General features: G+C 47.7%; 1 protein-coding gene across 6 annotated transcripts in view; it reads left to right on the top strand.

Moving 5' to 3' along the window:
* Positions 1-21,546, top strand: part of FOXN3 (forkhead box N3) — a 177,361-nt gene that overhangs the window by 57,075 nt on the left and 98,740 nt on the right. Inside the window, exon 1 of one of the 6 annotated variants that reach the window (XM_056546142.1) lies at positions 2,442-2,677. The exons of the other annotated variants lie outside the window; for them this stretch is intronic. The gene's annotated coding sequence lies outside the window, so the exon portion shown is untranslated. Of the gene's footprint in view, positions 1-2,441; positions 2,678-21,546 lie in introns of those variants that run through there. 6 annotated transcript variants of the gene reach the window in all.

Genomic DNA, 21,546 nt, shown 5'->3' with positions numbered 1-21,546 from the left:
CTGTGTGATACAGTCTGCTGAGCTGTGTACCTAAGCCTCTGATGTGTGATACAGTCTGCTGAGCTGTGTATCTAAGCCTTTTGATGTGTGATACTGTCTGCTGAGCTGTGTACCTAAGCCTCTGATGTGTCATACAGTCTGCTGAGCTGTGTACCTAAGCCTCTGATGTGTGATGCAGTCTGCTGAGCTGTGTATCTAAGCCTCTGATGTGTGATGCAGTCTGCTGAGCTGTGTATCTAAGCCTCTGATGTGTGATGCAGTCTGCTGAGCTGTGTACCTAAGCCTCTGATGTGTGATGCAGTCTGCTGAGCTGTGTATCTAAGCCTCTGATGTGTGATGCAGTCTGCAGAGCTGTAATGTGTCTTGGGTTCCTCGGTACTTATTCAATGAATTGCGCAGACCGCTGTCATACACGATATAATATTCTGATTACTTTGTCCTTTATATTACATGTGATTATGTGATTTTCAGGCGGTGTGTAATATGGAGGCATCCTCACACCCCTGTGATTTATTTCCTCTCACATTATACATTTCTAATGGAGCGCGTCCCCCCGTGTCACATGAAAGTGGACCACTGTGCTGCTACCTATGGTCTGCACTGGAGTAGTCTGGAGGAGGAGGACAGAGGAGTCTGGGGGAGGAGGACAGAGGGGTCTGGGGGAGGAGGAGGACAGAGGAGTCTGGGGGAGGAGGAGGACAGAGGAGTCTGGGGGAGGAGGAGGACAGAGGAGTCTGGGGGAGGAGGAGGACAGAGGAGTCTGGGGGAGGAGGAGGACAGAGGAGTCTGGGGGAGGAGGAGGACAGAGGAGTCTGGGGGAGGAGGAGGACAGAGGAGTCTGGGGGAGGAGGAGGACAGGAGGAGTCTGGAGGAGGAGGAGGACAGGAGGAGTCTGGTGGAGGAGGAGGAGGACAGAGGAGTCTGGTGGAGGAGGAGGAGGACAGAGGAGTCTGGTGGAGGAGGACAGAGGAGTCTGGTGGAGGAGGAGGAGGACAGAGGAGTCTGGTGGAGGAGGAGGAGGACAGAGGAGTCTGGTGGAGGAGGAGGAGGACAGAGGAGTCTGGAGGAGGACAGAGGGTCTGGAGGAGGACAGAGGAGTCTGGAGGAGGAGGAGGAGGACAGAGGAGTCTGGGGGAGGAGGAGGACAGAGGGGTCTGGAGGAGGACAGAGGAGTCTGGAGGAGAACAGAGGGGTCTGGAGGAGGACAGAGGAGTCTGGAGGAGGAGGACAGAGGAGTCTGGAGGAGGAGGACAGAGGAGTCTGGAGGAGGAGGACAGAGGAGTCTGGAGGAGGAGGAGGACAGAGGACTCTGGAGGAGGAGGAGGAGGACAGAGGAGTCTGGAGGTGGAGGACAGAGGGGTCTGGAGGTGGAGGACAGAGGGGTCTGGAGGTGGAGGACAGAGGACTCTGGAGGAGGAGGAGGAGGACAGAGGAGTCTGGAGGTGGAGGACAGAGGAGTCTGGAGGTGGAGGACAGAGGAGTCTGGAGGTGGACAGAGGAGTCTGGAGGAGGACAGAGGAGTCTGGAGGAGGACAGAGGAGTCTGGGGGAGGAGGAGGAGGAGGACAGAGGAGTCTGGAGGTGGAGGACAGAGGAGTCTGGAGGTGGAGGACAGAGGAGTCTGGAGGTGGAGGACAGAGGAGTCTGGAGGAGGACAGAGGAGTCTGGAGGAGAACAGAGGAGTCTGGAGGAGGACAGAGAAGTCTGGAGGAGGACAGAGGAGTCTGGAGGAGGACAGAGGAGTCTGGGGGAGGAGGAGGACAGAGGAGTCTGGGGGAGGAGGAGGACAGAGGAATCTGGGGGAGGAGGAGGACAGAGGAGTCTGGGGGAGAAGTGAGGGGTCTGGAGGAGGAGGACAGAGGGGTCTGGAGGAGGAGGAGGAGGAGGACAGAGGAGTCTGGAGGAGGAGGAGGATGGCACATATGGGGTTTGGCAGTTTCCACTTGATGAATGTACACTCAGCTGAGCTTAGCATGCATGTATATGGAGGCATTGGGAAGAATAGATTTTGTCTTTTGAGTTCCCCCAAAGTTTTCTCTGACAGAACATTCCACCAATCACAGAGATACAATCAGAAGATAATTTACATATTTGTGTTTGATTTGCATAAACATGTGACTGCTGTCAGCTCTGGGGGGCGCTGTGAATGTTTTTATCCATAAGATTTATTTAGCAGTATTATTATTATTACAGCGTTTATACAGGTATTCATCATCATCATCATCATCATCATCATCATCATCATCCATTATAAAGAGGGAGGAGTTATCCTAAAATCCTGTCCCCAAGAGCTGACAATCTAAACGCGTCCGCTTCCAAAAAGACGTCTTTCCCGTGCTTTAAGGGTTAAAATGTCAGGTCCTTCCCCTGGCTGTGAACTTCCTGAGGATGGTGGGTGGGGGGGACCCCTGTAGGACCCTCTGCCCCCTGCACCCAGGTCTCCTGCCCATTGATCAGGTGACTATTGGCGGCGCGGCGGATGGAGATGGATGTTGGTATTCCCTTGGGGTTCATGGGTGATGGAATTAACATAGGCTGGCACTCTACTCTCGCTGTGTTTGTTTCCATGGCAACAGCTACGTACAATCTCCTAGTCCGTCTTCATGACACAGTTGCGAGAACACTGGCTTACAGGTCTGATATAGCAGAGCCCTGGACGGACAGCACAGCCGCACCAAGTAAGTGCCCCCATCCTGCCCATATACTACGGGATAGTGGGGTGGGGAGGGGGTCTGCGGGGGGCACCAGACTCTGCGCGCTCCGCCGCCGGAACCTCAAAGTTGCAGGTGCTAAATATATCAGTAAATGCCATGTTTAGCTCACAATGCCTAGGAGATCCGCCTGCGGAATTAACCCCTCGGTAGTCTGGCAGCGGACGTGCTCACCCCCGGATGCAGGATAAATGGGATACAATGTGGCGACACTTGGTGCCTTTCACGGATGGCGAGTCTTTTGTGGCGATGTGTGTGCGGTCACCACAGACGTGTCTGCTCTCATGTCTGCGCGACACTTCGGGACCTGTTGTCGGATCGCGGCCGCCGTCTCTCTCCGTGTTGGGAGAAAAGTGGAGCAAAGCTTTAAGGTTGTCATTCCGGCGCAGTAAACAGCACAGGGAGGCTGGATCCCCGGCGAGCGATAATACGGCCAGCTGTTCACCGCGCAGGGGGAATCCTCGCTCAGATACAGGCAAACCCACCCCCACCCCCCAGTCTGGGGTTTACCGAGCCGCACAAAGCATCTGCAGAGCGGGGTTTTCCGTGGGTGACTTTTTTCTGTATTGGCAGTGGAGGCTCCTTGTCTTTGGTGTCATTGCTCAGACGTGCCTTTCTGCAGTACCCTCATGACATTGTGTTGTGGGGATGACCCCCATCATCCGCTATGTCATTTTATGGGGATCCCTTCGCCCCCTAATGTGATGTAGATAAGAAGCTCGACCCGAAACATAACAGAGTAATAAGGGGCGGTCAGCGCCAGCCTCAAATAAAGTTACCATTATAGTCCAGAACAGTGATCCCCAGGCTGTGGTTCTTTGGCTTTTGTAAAACTACAACTCCCAGCATTCAAGAACATTCTTCAGTGCATCCCACTGGTGCATCCTTTTCCCCAACATGTGGCTCTCCAGCTGTTACAAAACTACAACTCCCAGCATGCAAGTCAAAGTTTGGAGAATAAAATGCACTGACAGTCCTTGGTGCATCCCTCTGGTGCATTTTATTCTCCAAACTTTGGCTTTCTGGCTTTTGCTAAACTACAACTCCCAGCATGCCCTGTAATTCATCAATGCATGCCACTGGGGCATTGTATTCCACAACTTGTGGCTCTCCAGCTGTTGCAAAACTACAACTCCCAGCATGCCATGACATTCTTCAGTGCATCCCACTGGTGCATTTTCTTACCCAACCTGTAAATCTTTAGCTGAAGCAAAACTACAACTCCCAGCATGCCTTGACCTTCTTCTGTGCATCCTATTCTCCAACCTGTGGCTTTCTGGTTTTGCTAAACTACAACTCCCAACATTCTCTAACATTCTTCAGTGCATCCCACTTGTGCATTCTATTCCCCAACCTGTGACTCTCCAGCTGTTGCAAAACTACAACTCCCAGCATGCCCTGTAATTCTTCAATGCATGCCACTGGGGCATTGTATTCCCCAACTTGTGGCTCTTCAGCTATTGCAAAACTACAACTCCCAACATTCTCTAACATTCTTCAGTGCATCCCTCTGGTGCATTCAATTCCCCAACCTGTGACTCTCCAGCTTTAGCAAAACTACAACTCCCAGCATGCCCTGTAATTCTTCAATGCATTCTTCTGGGGCATTGTATTCCTCAACTTGTGGCTCTCCAGCTGTTGCAAAACTACAACTCCCAGCATGCCCTGACAGCCTTTGGCTGTCAGGGCATGCTGGGAGTTGTAGCTTTGCAACAGCCCAAGAGCCGCAGTCCGTACTGTATACTGTATTCCATTGTAGCGATTCCAGGGGTCTTTGGTTTCCATAGGGAAGACATTAACCCACAGACCCCATGTATTACAGGATCTCAGGACCCTCTGGAGATAAGCGGCGCCTTAAAATCTCAAAACACAAAACTTTTTCTATGTTACTTCTGAGGATCCCTATAATCCTAGCAGCCAAATATCCCAGTATCAGATGCGTTAGTGTTTAGCAGCTGAAGGTATCTTGTTTTATCTGCGCTAACACATTGTAACAAAGCCTCAGCTCTGTAAGCAGAACTACTACCTGTGCAGGTTAGTTAATCCATTCTATGACATCAAGCAGAGATCTTGAAAATGATGGGAAATTAGAACTCAAGGTCTGTTGTAAAGTTGCAGAAATTATAGAATGATGATGATGATGATGATGATGTGGCTACGGGAAGCTTAGAGGGTTATGCTGGGTGTAGTGGTCCCTGAAGTCTAGCTCACCTGGCAGAGTGGTACTACACTATTATCTTTTTGTCAATGAACTTGTTCCCGGATACAAAGTGCAGGAATGAGACCTCTGGGCGCTAGGACTCCGTGAAACAACTTGTAAAACTTTACTGAACTCCTTGTGCAAAGCCAATGAAATACGGATTTGGTCACTGTCCCTTTAAATCGTGCTTTTCTAGCAGATGAATTTAGTAATCTGTAGGTTCTTGTGCTTCCAGCTGTTGCAAAACTACAACTCCCAGCATGCACGGGCAGCCTCTATATAATAACAGTGTTCCTAACCAGCATGCCTCCAGCTGTTGCAAAACTACAACTCCCAGCATGCCCGGGCAGCCTCTATATAATAACAGTGTCCTAACCAGCATGCCTCCAGCTGTTGCAAAACTACAACTCCCAGCATGCACGGGCAGCCTCTATATAATAACAGTGTTCCTAACCAGCATGCCTCCAGCTGTTGCAAAACTACAACTACAAGCATGCACGGCCAAACCAGGGTGCCTCCAGCTGTTGCGATGGTGGTGCTGGCTGGGTGGGTGCTTCGGATGAGCGGCTGGTGCTTTTGATGCTGGCTGGCTACTAACTTTCTTTCAGTGGGCAGAGCAGCGCCCCCCATCAAGAGGGCGCTCTAGGCAGCTGCCTATTTTGCCTATAAGCAGAACCGGCCCTGGTGCCAGTAAGAAGTCACTTCCTGGTAAAGAAGAACAGAAGAACAGCTCTGGAGCACAAACTGCAGCTGAAACAAGAAAAATACTTTGAAGGGAGACGAGCAGAGATGAATATGTGAAAACTTATTATCATACTGGGACAACTCTATTATAAGGGGCTGTAACTACCCGGAGAAATAGGAAGAGCAGCTCTGGAGCACAAAGTGCAGCTCCAGCAAGAGAAATACTGTATAATGTGGGAGGAATAAGACCCAGAAAAGGCACCTGTAGGGTTAATAATATGGTGAGATTGTATCCGCTCCCCCATGATCTCTGTAGAGTGTAAGCTCTTGGGGTCCCGCACTGAACCATCACTGATCGCCATCTTAAGGCTCCGTTCTCTGTAATTCTATCATTCGTTGTCGCTTTCTATGGTTTTGATCCTTTTTTTTATGTTGATTGAGATGAAAACGATGGAACGTTTCACGCCTCTCAGTCGCCAGAACGATGTGCAGAACGATATGACGGATCGCCGGACTGAACGCGTTATTTGGGGATCTGGAGACTGACGCCAAATCAGTCAGGACGTGTCCCATTATAATTAATGTAACAAAAAAGCAATATGTGACCGCAATATGTGACCGCAACATGTGACCGCAGCATGTGACCGCAGCATGTGACCGCAGCATGTGACCGCAGCATGTGACCGCAGCATGTGACCGCAGCCTTGGGACTCATTCACACTCCAGTATATAACTGATACAATGCGGTTCTTGTTTATTGTGCTTTGTTACTTGTTTATTTACATATTGAATCTTTTAGGCTGAAAACAGATACAGAGTTTTTGTAACAAACAAAAATTAACAGTAAACTCACTGAATGGCGTATTTGGCGCAAAAAAAAACATAACTGGGAGTCATTAGGGAAATATGAAAACACCAGACCTCCATGTTTTTGTTTTTTCCTTAGGCTGAGTTTCTTTAAATAGTAGCGCGCTCTGAGGATGGCGTTCTTAGACACCAGTAGGGGAATTTATCAATGGTTTTGAGTTTTTTTGGGGGGGATTTGCGCACAAATTTTTTGCTAATTTCTCGAACATCCGTTTCAACAAAAGTGACTAGCAGAGTGCCTGCAGCTGTTGCAGAACTACAACTCCCAGCATGCCCACACAGCCAACAGAAAAACTGATTAATTTGAATATTCTGCTGTGTAATAATAAAATAATAATAAACAATAATATTAATAATAATAAGGATAATAATAAAATTAAAATAAAGTAAATAAATAAAAACACCAGTCTGTATAAAATCCTGAGACAATGGCGTTTTTTTTTTTTTTTTCTTTTTTTCTCCTTTTTTAGGGAATCTCACAGTGGTGCTCTTTTTGTTTTGTTTTTTGGTATCTCAGTTTTTTTCTCAGACTTCTATGGCAGATTTAAAAAAAACACATTGGCCCTAATTTACTTAGAAAATCAGGTTGTAAGTCTATGTTTCTTTCTTACCCGACTGCTTTTTTCCCCGGTATTTATTATTATGTCGCATCCTGTTTGTCGCACGTGGGTTTTGTTGTTTTGGTTTCCAACTCCTCTGAGCTGTCGGGAAAAAATCCACAACAATTCAACAAATTTGGGTTGGAAACCTTTATAAATACGTGGGAAAGCTCAGAAATGTCGGGTTACGCCCCTTTTTCGGGGTTGGGAGAATCCAAATCGGGTCCGTCGGGAAAAAATGTCGCATTGTGTCGCAGACTGGCGCACGATATCTGCGGCATGTCACAGACAAAGATGCGACAAAAATCCTGACAAAAGAAGTCGGGTTTAGAATAGTAAATGAGGGGCAATGTGGCGTTTCCCCCCCCCCCCCCCTAATTCTTTAATATAAATCTTTAAGTCACATGATGATAGAATCACGTGACTTGTCATGAGAAAAAAATCAGGGGAATTAAATGGCAAAAAAATAAATAAATAAATAAATAAGACTAACACTTAAAACCCACAATTTTTTTTAGAAGGAAAAAAATCGCCATAAAAACGGAATCGCGGGAGTGCAAAACGAGAAAAAAATGCTAAAAATAAAGTTATGTGGAAATTTAGACTTATATGTATTTGGCTTCATTTTTTACCAATGGTCAGATCCAATCCAATCTACAGAAGACCTTGTTCACACTTTATATAAAAATCTTGATAAAATACTCGCGCGCAATTCGGATTCTTTCTTGCACAATCTGCGTCCATTTTTCAGTCTGTAATTTATCTGTCGTCCATTTTTTATCCGTATTTATAATGTTTTTTTTTTGTTTTTTTTTAATTAATTTTTCTATTTTTGGGGAAATTGCTAAAATAAAGGTACAAAAAATATGATTAACCCATTGACTTCTGTAGGCTAAATTAGTGGTCTCCAATCCGTGGACCTTTACAACAACTGCAGGTCCACGGATTGGAGACAACTTAATTAGATCTTGTCCAAGATTGTACGGGCATGCTGGGAGTTGTAGTTCTGCCTCATATGCGGGTCCACAGTTTGGAATCCACTGCATTAGACCATGCCCAAGGCTATCAGGGCATGCTGGTAGTTGTAGTTCTGCAACGTCCAAACATCCACAGTTTGGAGTCCACTGCATTAGATCATGCCCAAGGCTGCCTGGGCATGCTGGGAGTTGTAGTTTTGCATCTACAAAAGAAAAGGACAAGCATAAAAAAAAAAAACGGAAATACGAATAAATTTTCCGTTTGTATGAGCGCAATTTTTTTCAATGATAAAAACCAGAACTAAATCCACTTGTAGCAACAAGATATGAGGACATGCTGGGATTTGTAGTTTCACAGTTAGCAGAACAATTATTCGCCCAATTTTCTGGGGAGCAAAGTTGCATATGTGGGTGGGGCCCAGCAGAAAGGCGTGGCCTGATACATTGACCATAATTTACGCCAGATCAGATTGCTTTGTTAGGTTTCCATCCAATCTGGTTGGACAGCGGTCACACAGGGGATGCTGGGGGTTGTAGTTCTCTGTCAGCTGTCTCTCGCTGTCTTCGCTCCGCTGAACCGGCAGAACGATTCTCCGCTTTGTAATTTTTCGCGCTCGGGTTCGGATCGAGTTTGGACACAAAGAAATCTGTTTTGCGCGTTTGATTAAGTATCTGGCAGATACATATGGAAATAAGAGAACAATGGGCTCTCCGGGGAATCATCGCCGCGCAGGAATGAAAAATGATCTCTCACCGGGGTGACGGAGCCGCCAAACGTAACAATGCCGAGACGTCTTTTATCAGAACGCCATCGCGCTGGCGATTAGCGACTGGTTAATCACAGAGGGAGGCGCAGCGAATATTCAGGGGCGGCGCCCCCCCCCCCCCAGATTACACACTGATTATTGCGCTTCTGGAGATAGGATCAAACATGGAGGCTTCCTGTCTGCAGAATAAATCGTATGAACTGATGTCGGATCCAGGTCACATGACCTGCCTCCTGCTGGGATTGCGCTAATGATGCTGCCTTAAAGGGCCGGTCCATCCTCCTGCACATGAAGTCACCGGAGAAGGGAAAGTCCTGAAACTTTCTTTGAATGAGACCTCTAGGGCCGTGCTCCTTAACATGTGGCTCTACAGCTGTTGAACAACTACAACTCCCAGCATGCACTGACAGCCTTCGTGGAATCCCACTGATGCATTCTTAACCCTATCCTATGGCTCTTTTGCTGTTGCAAAACTACAATTCCCAGCATGCCCTAACAACCTTTGGAGAATTCCACTGACGCATTGTATGGCTCTCCTGCTGTTGCAGAACTACAACTCCCAGAATGCCCTGACAGCCTTCATGGAATCCCACTAATGCATTCTATACCCAATCCTATAGCTCTCTGGCTTTTGCAGAACTACTACTCCCAGCATTCCCTATCAACCTTTGAAGAATTCCACTGGTGCATTCTATAACTCATCCCATGGCTCTCCTGCTGTTGCAAAACTACAACTCCCAGCATGCCCTGACAGCCTATGAGGAATCCCACTGATGCATTCTTTTACTCTCCGGCTGTTGCAGAACTACTACTCCCAGCATGCCCTTACAGCCTTCAGTAAATCCCACAGGTGCATTCTATACCTCATCCAATGAATCTCTGGTTGATGCAAAACTACAAATCCCAGCATGCCCTGATAGCTTTCGCGCAATCCCACCGATGCATTCTATGGCTCTCCGACTGTTGCAGAACTACAACTCTCAGCATGCACCGACAGCCTTCATTGAATCCCACTTATTCATTGTATACCACATCCCATCTCTTTCTGGCTATTGTAACACTATAACTCCCAACATGCCCTGACATCCTTTGGGGAATCCCACTGATTCATTCTGTACCCCAACCTATGGCTATCTGTCTGTTGCAGAACTCCAACTCCCAGCATGCTCTGACAATCCAGGGCTGCCCGGACATTCTGTGTCTTGTAGTTTTTGCAAAAGCTGAAGGGCCACAGGTTAGAAACTATTGATCTAGAGCAGTGTTTCCCAACCAGTGTGCCTCCAGCTGTTGCAAAACTAAAACTCCCAGCATGCCGGGAGTTGTAGTTTTGAAACAGCTGGAGGCACAGTGTTGAGTAAACACTGATTGATGTTGAGTCTAAAAACCTCTCCTGACCTAGTCTTGTCTAGATGCTTATACTGGTGCACTGTACCAACTCCCAGGACTTGTGGTTTTGCAACAGCTGGAGGCACTGTTAGGGAAACACTGCTCTAATACCCAGTACCGCCTTATAATTAATATGACTGGAGGCACCCTGGTTGGGAAACACTGGTATAAAGCATTGATTCCCAACCACTGTTCATTCAGCCATTGCAAAACTACAACTCCCAGCATGCCCGGACAGCCATTGGCCTACATCAGTGTTGGTCTACACCAGTGTTTTACAACCAGTGTGCCTCCAGCTGTTGCAAAACTACAACTCCCAGCATTCCCGGACAGCCAACACATGCTAGGACTTGTGGTTTTGCAACAGCTGGAGGCACTGTTAGGGAAACACAGCTCTAATGCAAAGTATAGCCTAACCATTAATATGACTGCAGCTACTACAGCTTTCTAAGAATCCTGACTGGCAGATCTGCCAAGTTTATATACCAGTGTTTCCCAACCAGGGTGCCTCCAGCTGTTGCAAAACTACAGCTCCCTTCTGTCCGGGCAGGCTGGGAGTTGTAGTTTTGCAACAGCTGGAGGCACCCTGTTTGGGAAACACTGGAATAAGTCATTGATTCCCAACACTGTTCATTCATCCGTTGCAAAACTACAACTCCCAGCATGCCCGGACAGCCGTTGGCTGTCCGGGCATGCTGGGAGTTGTAGTTTTGCAGTAGATAAAAATGGAGGAATTATTCGGAATTGTGATGTTAGCCTTATAGCTCGTTGCGCAAATTGAAACTACAGGTGGCGCTGTTGCAATTAGTTTCCATAACATGTATTAGTCAGTGACTAAATTTCACCCTATATGTATCTCCCTGCGTAGGGCGATGCGCGGTGATGTCCTTCACGTCGCGGGAGAAGCTTTGGGGTAAATGATGTGTGGCCAACCCCTCCCCATGTTCGGATCCTTTAATGGATTGTAATTAACCCTCTCAGCGCCAATTTCACCTAAACAAATGGGACGTAAATGGGTAGCAAAAAATAGCGTAAATAAATCGCATGAATCTACGATTTTTTTCCCAATGTTTTGCTAGGTTTGGGGCCGTCGGTCGCTGCGCATGAATAAGAAACTATTTACTGAGGCCAAAGCTTAATGCGCCGTCATTATCGCCCTTTGTGGGCGCATTAGTGCAGTTATCGCCATTGCGCCGATGATTTACCCATCGTGAAACAGATATCGCAATGTACGAGAGCGCAACGCATCACCTACAAATATAGAAAATTGTAAGAACAAGCACACGACCTTGCTGTCTTTGAATGGGACCATTGTCGTTTACATCTAGGGCAGAGTTCACCAGCATGTGGCTCACCAGCTGTCGCAAAACTACAACTCCCAGCATGCCCTAACAGTCTCATATGCATCCCCCTGATGCATCCTATGCCTCATCTAATGCTCCCCAGCTGTTGCAAAACTACAACTCCCAGCATGTTCTGACTGCAAGAAAAAAAATAAGGTTCTATATCAGTGTTTCCCAACCAGTGTGCCTCCAGCTGTTGCAAGACTACAACTCCCAGCATGCCCGGACAAAGTGTCTTCTTATCTTGTGACTAAACAGTATTAGATCTAAAATATTTGAAAAAAAACATGGTGGCTTTCTTCCAGAAACTGTGCCGCCCACTGGTGGTGTCAGGTGTCGCAGCTCGCCTCCATTGAAGTCAATAGGTCTTATATGCAGTACTGAAAACAACCTGCGGACAAGTGTGGCACTGTTTTTTAGTATCACTTATTATTTTTTTTTGTATCCCCATTGTATCTAGGCTGGATGGATGTATGTTTTCGTTGCCCTTGGAAACACCCCTGATCTGCTTCTCCTCATTGTATCTAGGTGATTTTGTTGTATCTTTTCGTTGCCCTTGGATTCACCCCTGATCTGCCCCCTTTTTTTTTGTATCCCCATCGTATCTAGGTTGGATGGATGGATCTTTTCGTTGCCCTTGGATACACCCCTGATCCGCCCCCTTTTTTTTGTATCCCCATTGTATCTAGGTTGGATGGATGGATCTTTTCGTTGTCCTTGGATACACCCCTGATCTGCCCCCTTTTTTTTGTATCCCCATTGTATCTAGGTTGGATGGATGGGTCTTTTTGTTGCCCTTGGATACACTCCTGATCTGCTTCTCCTCATTGTATCTAGGTTGGATGGATGGATCTTTTCGTTGCCCTTGGGTACACCCCTGATCTGCCCTTTTTTTTTGTATCCCCATTGTATCTAGGTTGGATGGATGGATCTTTTCGTTGCCCTTGGATACACCCCTGATCTGCCCCCTTTTTTTTGTATCCCCATTGTATCTAGGTTGGATGGATGTATCTTTTCGTTGCCCTTGGATACATCCCTGATCTGCTTCTCCTCATTGTATCTAGGCTGGATGGATGTATCTTCTCGTTGCCCTTGGATACACCCCTGATCTGCTTCTCCTCATTGTATCTAGGCTGGACGGATGGATCTTTTCGTTGCCCTTGGATACATCCCTGATCTGCTTCTCCTCATTGTATCTAGGCTGGACGGATGGATCTTTTCGTTGCCCTTGGATACACCCCTGATCTGCTTCTCCTCATTGTATCTAGGCTGGACGGATGTATCTTTTCGTTGCCCTTGGATACATCCCTGATCTGCTTCTCCTCATTGTATCTAGGCTGGACGGATGTATCTTTTCGTTGCCCTTGGATACACCCCTGATCTGCTTCTCCTCATTGTATCTAGGCTGGACGGATGTATCTTTTCGTTGCCCTTGGATACACCCCTGATCTGCTTCTCCTCATTGTATCTAGGTGATTTTGTTGTATCTTTTTGTTGCCGTTGGTAACATCACTTCTCTGCGTTTACGTGATTCATTGTCAGTATCGCTCGGAGCGGTCGCGGCCCGATTCTCCCTCGGTCGTGCCGGGAGGGACACCATGCAGTCCTGGTAATTTTCTCGTTTCTTCTCTCGCTGTTTACTTTCTGCTTGTTTCTATTTTGGCTTCAATAAATCTGGAGAATTAAACTAATCAAAACAAAGTCATCTTAATTAGAGGCTCTGGCGGTAACGAGAGCGGCTTAGATACCCTGCACGGTGCGCCCCGGCGATGAGAAGCCTAACCTGCACCACAGTACAGAATGGGAGGAAGAATGATATGTCCATAATAAAAAGGCTTAGATACACACAGGAAAGTCTTGGATACCCTGTGTCGTGCGCCCCGGCGATGAGACACGTAACATGCACCACAGCACATAACGGAATGAGAAATGATGTCCCTAATAAAAAAGGCTTAGATACCCTGCGCGGTGCGCCCCAGGGATGAGACAACACAGTACAGAATGCAACACAGTACAGAATGGAATGAGAAATGATGTCCCTAATAAAAAGGCCTAGGATTAGATACAGTAGATCAGCAGACAATATCACACATGCTAGGATTAGATACACAGCTCAGCAGACAGTATCACACATGCTAGGATTAGATACACAGCTCAGCAGAGAGTATCACACATGCTAGGATTAGATACACAGCTCAGCAGACAGTATCACACATGCTAGGATTAGATACAGTAGATCAGCAGACAATATCTCACATGCTAGGATTAGATACAGTAGATCAGCAGACAGTATCACACACGTTAGGATTAGATACACAGCTCAGCAGACAGTATCACACATGCTAGGATTAGATACACAGCTCAGCAGACAGTATCACACACGCTAGGATTAGATACACAGCTCAGCAGACAGTATCACACACGCTAGGATTAGATACACAGCTCAGCAGACAGTATCACACATGCTAGGATTAGATACACAGCTCAGCAGACAGTATCACACATGCTAGGATTAGATACACAGCTCAGCAGACAGTATCACACATGCTAGGATTAGATACAGTAGATCAGCAGACAATATCTCACATGCTAGGATTAGATACAGTAGATCAGCAGACAGTATCACACACGCTAGGATTAGATACACAGCTCAGCAGACAGTATCACACATGCTAGGATTAGATACACAGCTCAGCAGACAGTATCACACACGCTAGGATTAGATACACAGCTCAGCAGACAGTATCACACACGCTAGGATTAGATACACAGCTCAGCAGACAGTATCACACATGCAAGGATTAGATACACAGCTCAGCAGACAGTATCACACATGCTAGGATTAGATACACAGCTCAGCAGACAGTATCACACATGCTAGGATTAGATACAGTAGATCAGCAGACAATATCTCACATGCTAGGATTAGATACAGTAGATCAGCAGACAGTATCACACACGTTAGGATTAGATACACAGCTCAGCAGACAGTATCACACATGCTAGGATTAGATACACAGCTCAGCAGACAGTATCACACGCTAGGATTAGATACACAGCTCAGCAGACAGTATCACACACGCTAGGATTAGATACACAGCTCAGCAGACAGTATCACACATCAGCTCAGCAGCAGATAACAATATTACGACGTTGGGTGTAATTTCGCCGTCACTTGGGTACACGCGGCCTCTGAATGTGGCGCTGTGAATGTCGCCGGCTGCGCTGTACAGATGGCGCTTAGTTTATGTATACTATACGGGAACACATGGTGGAAGCAGATCCTGGAGATGAGACAGAAAAATGTCTCCTCCCGTACAGTCAATTACATTGGATACGTCTCTCGCCTGAGGAGCTTACACTCTACGGCTCTGTTCTGCTTCCCATTATTCTTAGTCCTGGGCACATCCATGGGCGCTCAGCGGACCAACAGTCCAAAAAAGTCCCAAACTTTTCCAAACTGTGGAGTTCCGGATGTTGAAAAACTACAACTCCCAGCATGCCCAGACAGCCAACGGCTGTTCGGGCATGCTGGGAGTTGTAGTTTTGCAACATTTCGAGCTCCATAGTTTGGAAACCACTGACCTAAATGCTCACCCCATTATTCACCCCAAAATTTGCTGCTGCCCCATTGCCACCTGCCATGTGCTTGGACTGGAGAAGTGGTACTGTGCACTATATACAGGACAGGAGAAGTGGTACTGTGCAGTGTATATATACAGAATAAGAGCAGATACTGAAGATTACACCCAGTATACAGGACAGGAGAAGTGGTACTGTGCACTAAATACAAGACAGGAGAAGTGGTACTGTGCACTATATACAGGACAGGAGAAGTGGTACTGTGCACTATATACAGGACAGGAGAAGTGGTACTGTGCACTATATACAGGACAGGAGAAGTGGTAATGTGCACTATATACAGGACAGGAGAAGTGGTACTGTGCACTATATACAGGACAGGAAAAGTGGTACTGTGCACTATATACAGGACAGGAGAATTTGTATTGTGCAGTTTCCTTAAAGGGGTACTCCGGCGCTAAGACATCTTATACCCTATCCAAAGGATAGGGGATAAGATGCCTGATCGCGGGGGTCCAGCCGCTGGAGACCCCCGTGATCTTCCACGCTGCACCTCGCTAGAATCAGCCCCCAGAGCGTGATCGCTCTGGGTCTGATTACTAGCGTTCACGGGGACGGAGCATTGTGATGTCACAGCTCCGCCCCCATGTGATGTCATGCTCCGCCCCCTCAATGCAAGCCTATGGAGGGGGCGTGACAGCTGTGCTTCCAGCTGATGCTGAAGTACAACTCCCAGCATGATTCTAACGGGGTGCGGCGTAGAAGATCACGGGGGTCCTCAGCTGCGGGACCCCCGCGATCAGGCATCTTATCCCCTATGCTTTGGATAGGGAATAAGATATCTTAGCGCCGGAGTACCCCTTTAAGAACAGAACATTTTTCTCCTTTCACACTAATAGTCGATTTTCATTCTCTAATTCTCTGGATCTAATTAAATATAAACACCTAAGAAAAAAAGAGAAAAAAATCCGGTTTTATTTCCCATAATTCATTCATGATCTGGGCGCAGTGTATTCCGCTCGTATCGGTTGTGCGGCGCGTTTCCCCCGTGAATACTTTGGTGATAATTGAAGTACATCCCAGATGGCGCGCACGCACACACACCGGCATTAGGAAGCGGCGCACATTGTAATTAGGTTAAATGAAGAATAAGGTGTGCGGCTGGCGGAGGTGAACGCCAGGGCGGTGTGGGCTCGGACCTGCGGAGTGCCTCCTGGAATTAAAGTGACGGGGGCTAAAGATTAGTTTTGTCTTATTACAAGTTAAAGGGATTTTAATTGTAGCTCGCAAGGCCCTGAGGCCAAGTCACCGCATGTGGCTCTCACAAGAAGGAGCGGGCGCCAAGTGGCGGATTTCACAAGCTTCACTGCACTAGTACAGTAGCGCGCTGGCAGCGCCCATGTAAGTGACTTGGCTGGATCCTCTCTGAATGGGTTAATACGACACGCTTTATCAGTGGACAGTGTGACTATTCTTTCTATAGATTGTCTATTCCAGCGTTTCCCAACCAGTGTGCCTCCAGCTGATGCTGAACTACAACTCCCAGCATGCCCCAATCAACCAGTGTGTCTTCAGCTATTGCAAAACTACAACTCTCAGCCTGCCCGGACCAACCAGTGTGCTTCCAGCTGATGCTGAACTACAACTCCCAGCATGCCCAGACCAACCAGTGTGTCTTCAGCTATTGCAAAACTACAACTCCCAGCATGCCCGGGCCAATCAGTGTGCCTTCAGCTGTTACAAAATTACTACTCCCATCATGTCCAGACCAACCAGTGTTTCCCCAGCTTTTGCAACACTACAACTCCCAGCATGACCGGACAGCCTTTGGCTGTCCGGGCATGCTGGGAGTTGTAGTTTTGCAACACCTGGAGACACCCTGGTTGGGAAACACTGCTATATAGGGGTTGAATGATGCCGGAGAAAAATGCATGTTCCAAAAGTTGTTGTCCGGGCATGCTGGGAGTTGTAGTTTTGCAACAACTAGAGACACACTGGTTGGTCAGGACATGCTGGGAATTGTAGTTTTGCAACAGCTGGAGGCACACTAGATTGGATACACTGCCCTATTCGATGAAAATATGTGACCGCACAGCATAAGTGGTTAGAATTCTACGGTGTGATTGTCAATTTGCGCATTTCTGTGGCCATCTTAATATTCACGCCTATGAGTTAACCATACCTGGGGTACACCCGTTACCTTCAGGGCCCATTCACACTACGGAATCCGGCGCTGCAGAAATCCATCTTAACATGCGCCATCACCATTGACGGCAATTCAGTTCTGCATGGAATTTCACTGAATTAAAGGGGTACTCCGGAGGGAGATAATGTTTTCAAATCAACTGGTGTCAAAAAGTTAAACGGATTAGTAAACAATTTCTATATAAACATCTTAATCCTTCCAGTAGTTATCAGCTGCTGTATCCTCCACAGGCAGTTGTGTAGTTCTTTCTAGTCTGACCACAGTGCTCTCTACTGCCACTTCTGTCCATGTCAGGAACTGTCCAGAGCAGGAGAGGTTTGCTATGGGGATTTGCTCCTGCTCTGGAAAGTTCCTGACATGGACAGAGGTGGCAGCAGAGAGCACTGTGGTCAGACTGGAAAGAACTAAATAACTTCCGGTGGAGCATACAGCAGCTGATAAGTACTGGAAGAATTAAGATTAGTATATAGAAGTAATTTGCAAATTTGTATAACTTTCTGGCACCAGTTGATTTTAAAACATTTATTTTTCCTCCAGAGTACCCTTTTAGGGTAAGGTAACACTTAGCGCATCCGCAGCCTTATTTAATACTGCGCACACGCTACCGACCGCCCCTAGAGTCAGTCATTAGCAGGTGCGAGGCGCCAAATACGCACCGTATAGCAAAGTTTCATTGCAGACTATTGCGAGGCTGCTGCTGCGGAATTTTCCGCGTGAGGAAATTCCATTGCATGAATTATGTTACATTATGCGGCAGAGATTTGGCCTCATATTAGGCCTCGTTCTTACCCGCGTTGGAGACAAAATAAAGTCACATGATGCACTTAAAGCCAATGAGATCTGTCGGGGACGATTGGTGTCTGATGTGCAGTGAAACCGGGACTGACGTTTTCTTCAACGGAAAACACAACGGTGGTGTGAACAGCGTCCTATCGGTCACTGTCCATCATTGTGTAAGGAAAAGTTCAGTATTTAAATAAAAAAATTTAATTTACTATCTTTTTCAGCATGTTACATTCAGTTTACTGTAGACCATTGGTCTGCAAACTGTGGACCTCCAGATGTTGCAAAACTACAACTCCCAGCATGCCCGGACAGCCGTTGGCTGTCCGGGCATGCTGGAAGTTGTAGTTTTGCAAAATCCGTGACAATAGAGCTGTGCTTTCCAATCTGTGAACCTCCAGCTGTTGCAAAACTACAACTCCCAGCATGCCCGGACAGCCAATGGCTGATACAATGATGAATCTTTTTCTACATATTAATGGCCGAGCGATGTGGTTGGGGTTCGATTTATTAATATCTGTATCCAAAGTCCATGTGATGATTCCCCTGAGGATAATGTTGTATTAGGTTCCGGGTCTGATAAGGGATCTTGTTATCTTCACTTATCGCCCTGAATCAACATCGAGCTGACGATTATGGTGTCAATTATCACCTGTTCAGATTAGGAGCGGCCTGTCTGCCCCGACACCCAAAGGTGCAAAGCCTCAGGTGTCAGATCAGTGGAGGACCTGTAAAGATGGCCTCACGGCAACTGAGTGACAGTCCTAGTGTTCTTTGGAAGATAAGTCACCACAGGAGGGTCCGCAGGTGACAGAGGTGTCTGGAGGAGGACAGAGGAGTCTGGAGGAGGACAGAGGAGTCTAGAAGGGGAGGAGGACAGAGGAGTCTGGAGGAGGAAGACAGAGGAGTCTAGAAGGGGAGGAGGACAGAGGAGTCTAGAAGGGGAGGAGGACAGAGGAGTCTGGAGGAGGAAGACAGAGGAGTCTGGAAGAGGAGGAGGACAGAGGAGTCTGGAGGAGGAGGACAGAGGAGTCTGGAGGAGGAGGAGGACAGAGGAGTCTGGAGGAGGAGGAGGACAGAGGAGTCTGGAGGAGGAGGACAGAGGAGTCTGGAGGAGGACGACAGAGGAGTCTGGAAGAGGAGGACAGAGGAGTCTGGAGGAGGAGGAGGACAGAGGAGTCTGGAGGAGGAGGAGGACAGAGGAGTCTGGAGGAGGAGGAGGACAGAGGAGTCTGGAGGAGGAGGACAGAGGAGTCTGGAGGAGGAGGACAGAGGAGTCTGGAGGAGGAGGAGGACAGAGGAGTCTGGAGGAGGAGGACAGAGGTGTCTGGAGGAGGAGGAGGACAGAGGAGTCTGGAGGAGGAGGAGGACAGAGGAGTCTGGAGGAGGAGGACAGAGGAGTCTGGAGGAGGAGGACAGAGGAGTCTGGAGGAGGAGGAGGACAGAGGAGTCTGGAGGAGGAGGACAGAGGTGTCTGGAGGAGGAGGAGGAGGACAGAGGTGTCTGGAGGAGGAGGAGGAGGACAGAGGTGTCTGGAGGAGGAGGAGGACAGAGGAGTCTGGAGGAGGAGGAGGACAGAGGAGTCTGGAGGAGGAGGAGGACATAGGAGTCTGGAGGAGGAGGAGGACAGAGGAGTCTGGAGGAGGAGGAGGACAGAGGAGTCTGGAGGAGGAGGACAGAGGAGTCTGGAGGAGGAGGACAGAGGAGTCTGGAGGAGGAGGACAGAGGAGTCTGGAGGAGGAGGACAGGGGAGTCTGGAGGAGGAGGACAGGGGAGTCTGGAGGAGGAGGACAGAGGAGTCTGGAGGAGGAGGACAGAGGAGTCTGGAGGAGGAGGAGAGAGGAGTCTGGAGGAGGAGGACAGAGGAGTCTGGAGGAGGAGGAGGATGACAGAGGAGTCTGGAGGAGGAGTAGGATAGCGGGGTCTGGAGGAAGATCTTCCCTATTAAAAACACATGCATGTTCAGCCAAGCTGGGTGTGCATGTATATGGAGGGTAACTAGGAGAGCGATCTGTTGGCCCCATGACATCTATCCTGTGTTACAATAGGTCTCTGGAGCCCTCAGACCGTTCTCTGATATTTATCACTGGAGGAAAACAAGAGATTGGACTTTACTCCTTCTGATCCATTGTTTCCTCCAGAGATAAGCGGCGCCCGAGGTGTTTGTCCACCAAACAATCCTCCATATCTATAATGAAAAATAAGGGGGCCGTGTAGAGCATTGGGGGGTCCTCCGGCAGACGTTGGATATGTATGGGCAGCATTCATGGTTTGTCTCCTCCAGTGACCTAATATCTATGAAGCTTCCAGATCTTCGCCCTTTGTCTGATATTGGGGGAAGACGGCGACTTTTTCCTCAACATAGGTCACGTGACCTAAGATCGCCGTTTAGCTCTGACATATCACAGCTCATAGAACTGAATGGGTTAACTATTGTAATTGGGTCCGGTGGATGGAGAATGCAATACGGCCCCAGTCAGTGCTATTAAAGGGGTACTCCGGTGGAAAACTTTTTTTTTAAATCAACTGGTGCCAGAAAGTTAAACAGATTTGTAAATTACTTCTATTAAAGGAGATCTGTAGTGCTCTGAACTTATCCCCTATCCAAAGAATAGGGGATAGGCTATAGATCGCAGGGGGTCCGAGCGCTGGGGCCCCCCGCAATCTCCTGTACGGGGCCACGGTGATGTACAGGAAAGGGGGCGTTCCGTCCCCACATGACGCAGCAGCCTGCACGCCCCCTCCACGTACCTCTATTGGATTCATAGAGGGGTGTGTCGGCTGCCGTGTCATGTGGGGACGGAGCTCCCCCTTTCCTGTACATTGCCGCAGCCCCATACAGGAGATCGGATAGGGGATAAGTTCAGAGCACTACAGATCTTAATCCTTCCAGCACCTTTTAGCGGCTGTATACTACAGATGAAATGCTTTTCTCTTTGGATTTCTCTTCTGTCACGACCGCAGTGCTCTCTGCTGACCTCTGCTGTCCATTTTAGGAACTGTCCAGAGCAGTATATATTTGCTATGTGGATTTTCTCCTCCTCTGGACAGTTCCTAAAATGCAGAGAGCACTGTGGTCGTGACAGAAAAGAAATCCAAAAAGAAAAGCATTTCCTCTGTAGTATACAGCAGCTAATAAGTACTGGAAGGATTAATATTTTTTTTGAAAGAAATCATTTACAAATCTGTTTAACCTTCTGGCACCAGTTGATATAAAAAAAATACAAGTTTTCCACCGGAGTACCCCTTTAATGCATTATAATATAAACTGTGTTGTATTGCTGCAATCGCCAATGACCACCTGAGTAATAAGGTATTCTGTAACGTTTTCCCTTTAAATCTTGAAAGGGGAAAAAAAAAAGCGCTTTGTGCGCCAAACTCCCTGCGCATCCATCAGTGAAAACACGTTAAAAGCTTCCAAAACATCCTGGTTCTCTAATGT

The sequence above is a fragment of the Hyla sarda genome, chromosome 11, assembly GCF_029499605.1.
Source record: "Hyla sarda isolate aHylSar1 chromosome 11, aHylSar1.hap1, whole genome shotgun sequence".
In the NCBI taxonomy this organism is placed as follows: Eukaryota; Metazoa; Chordata; class Amphibia; order Anura; family Hylidae; genus Hyla; species Hyla sarda.
Note: the sequence above shows the minus strand (reverse complement) of the source record. Positions and strands in the feature narration are given on the sequence as shown.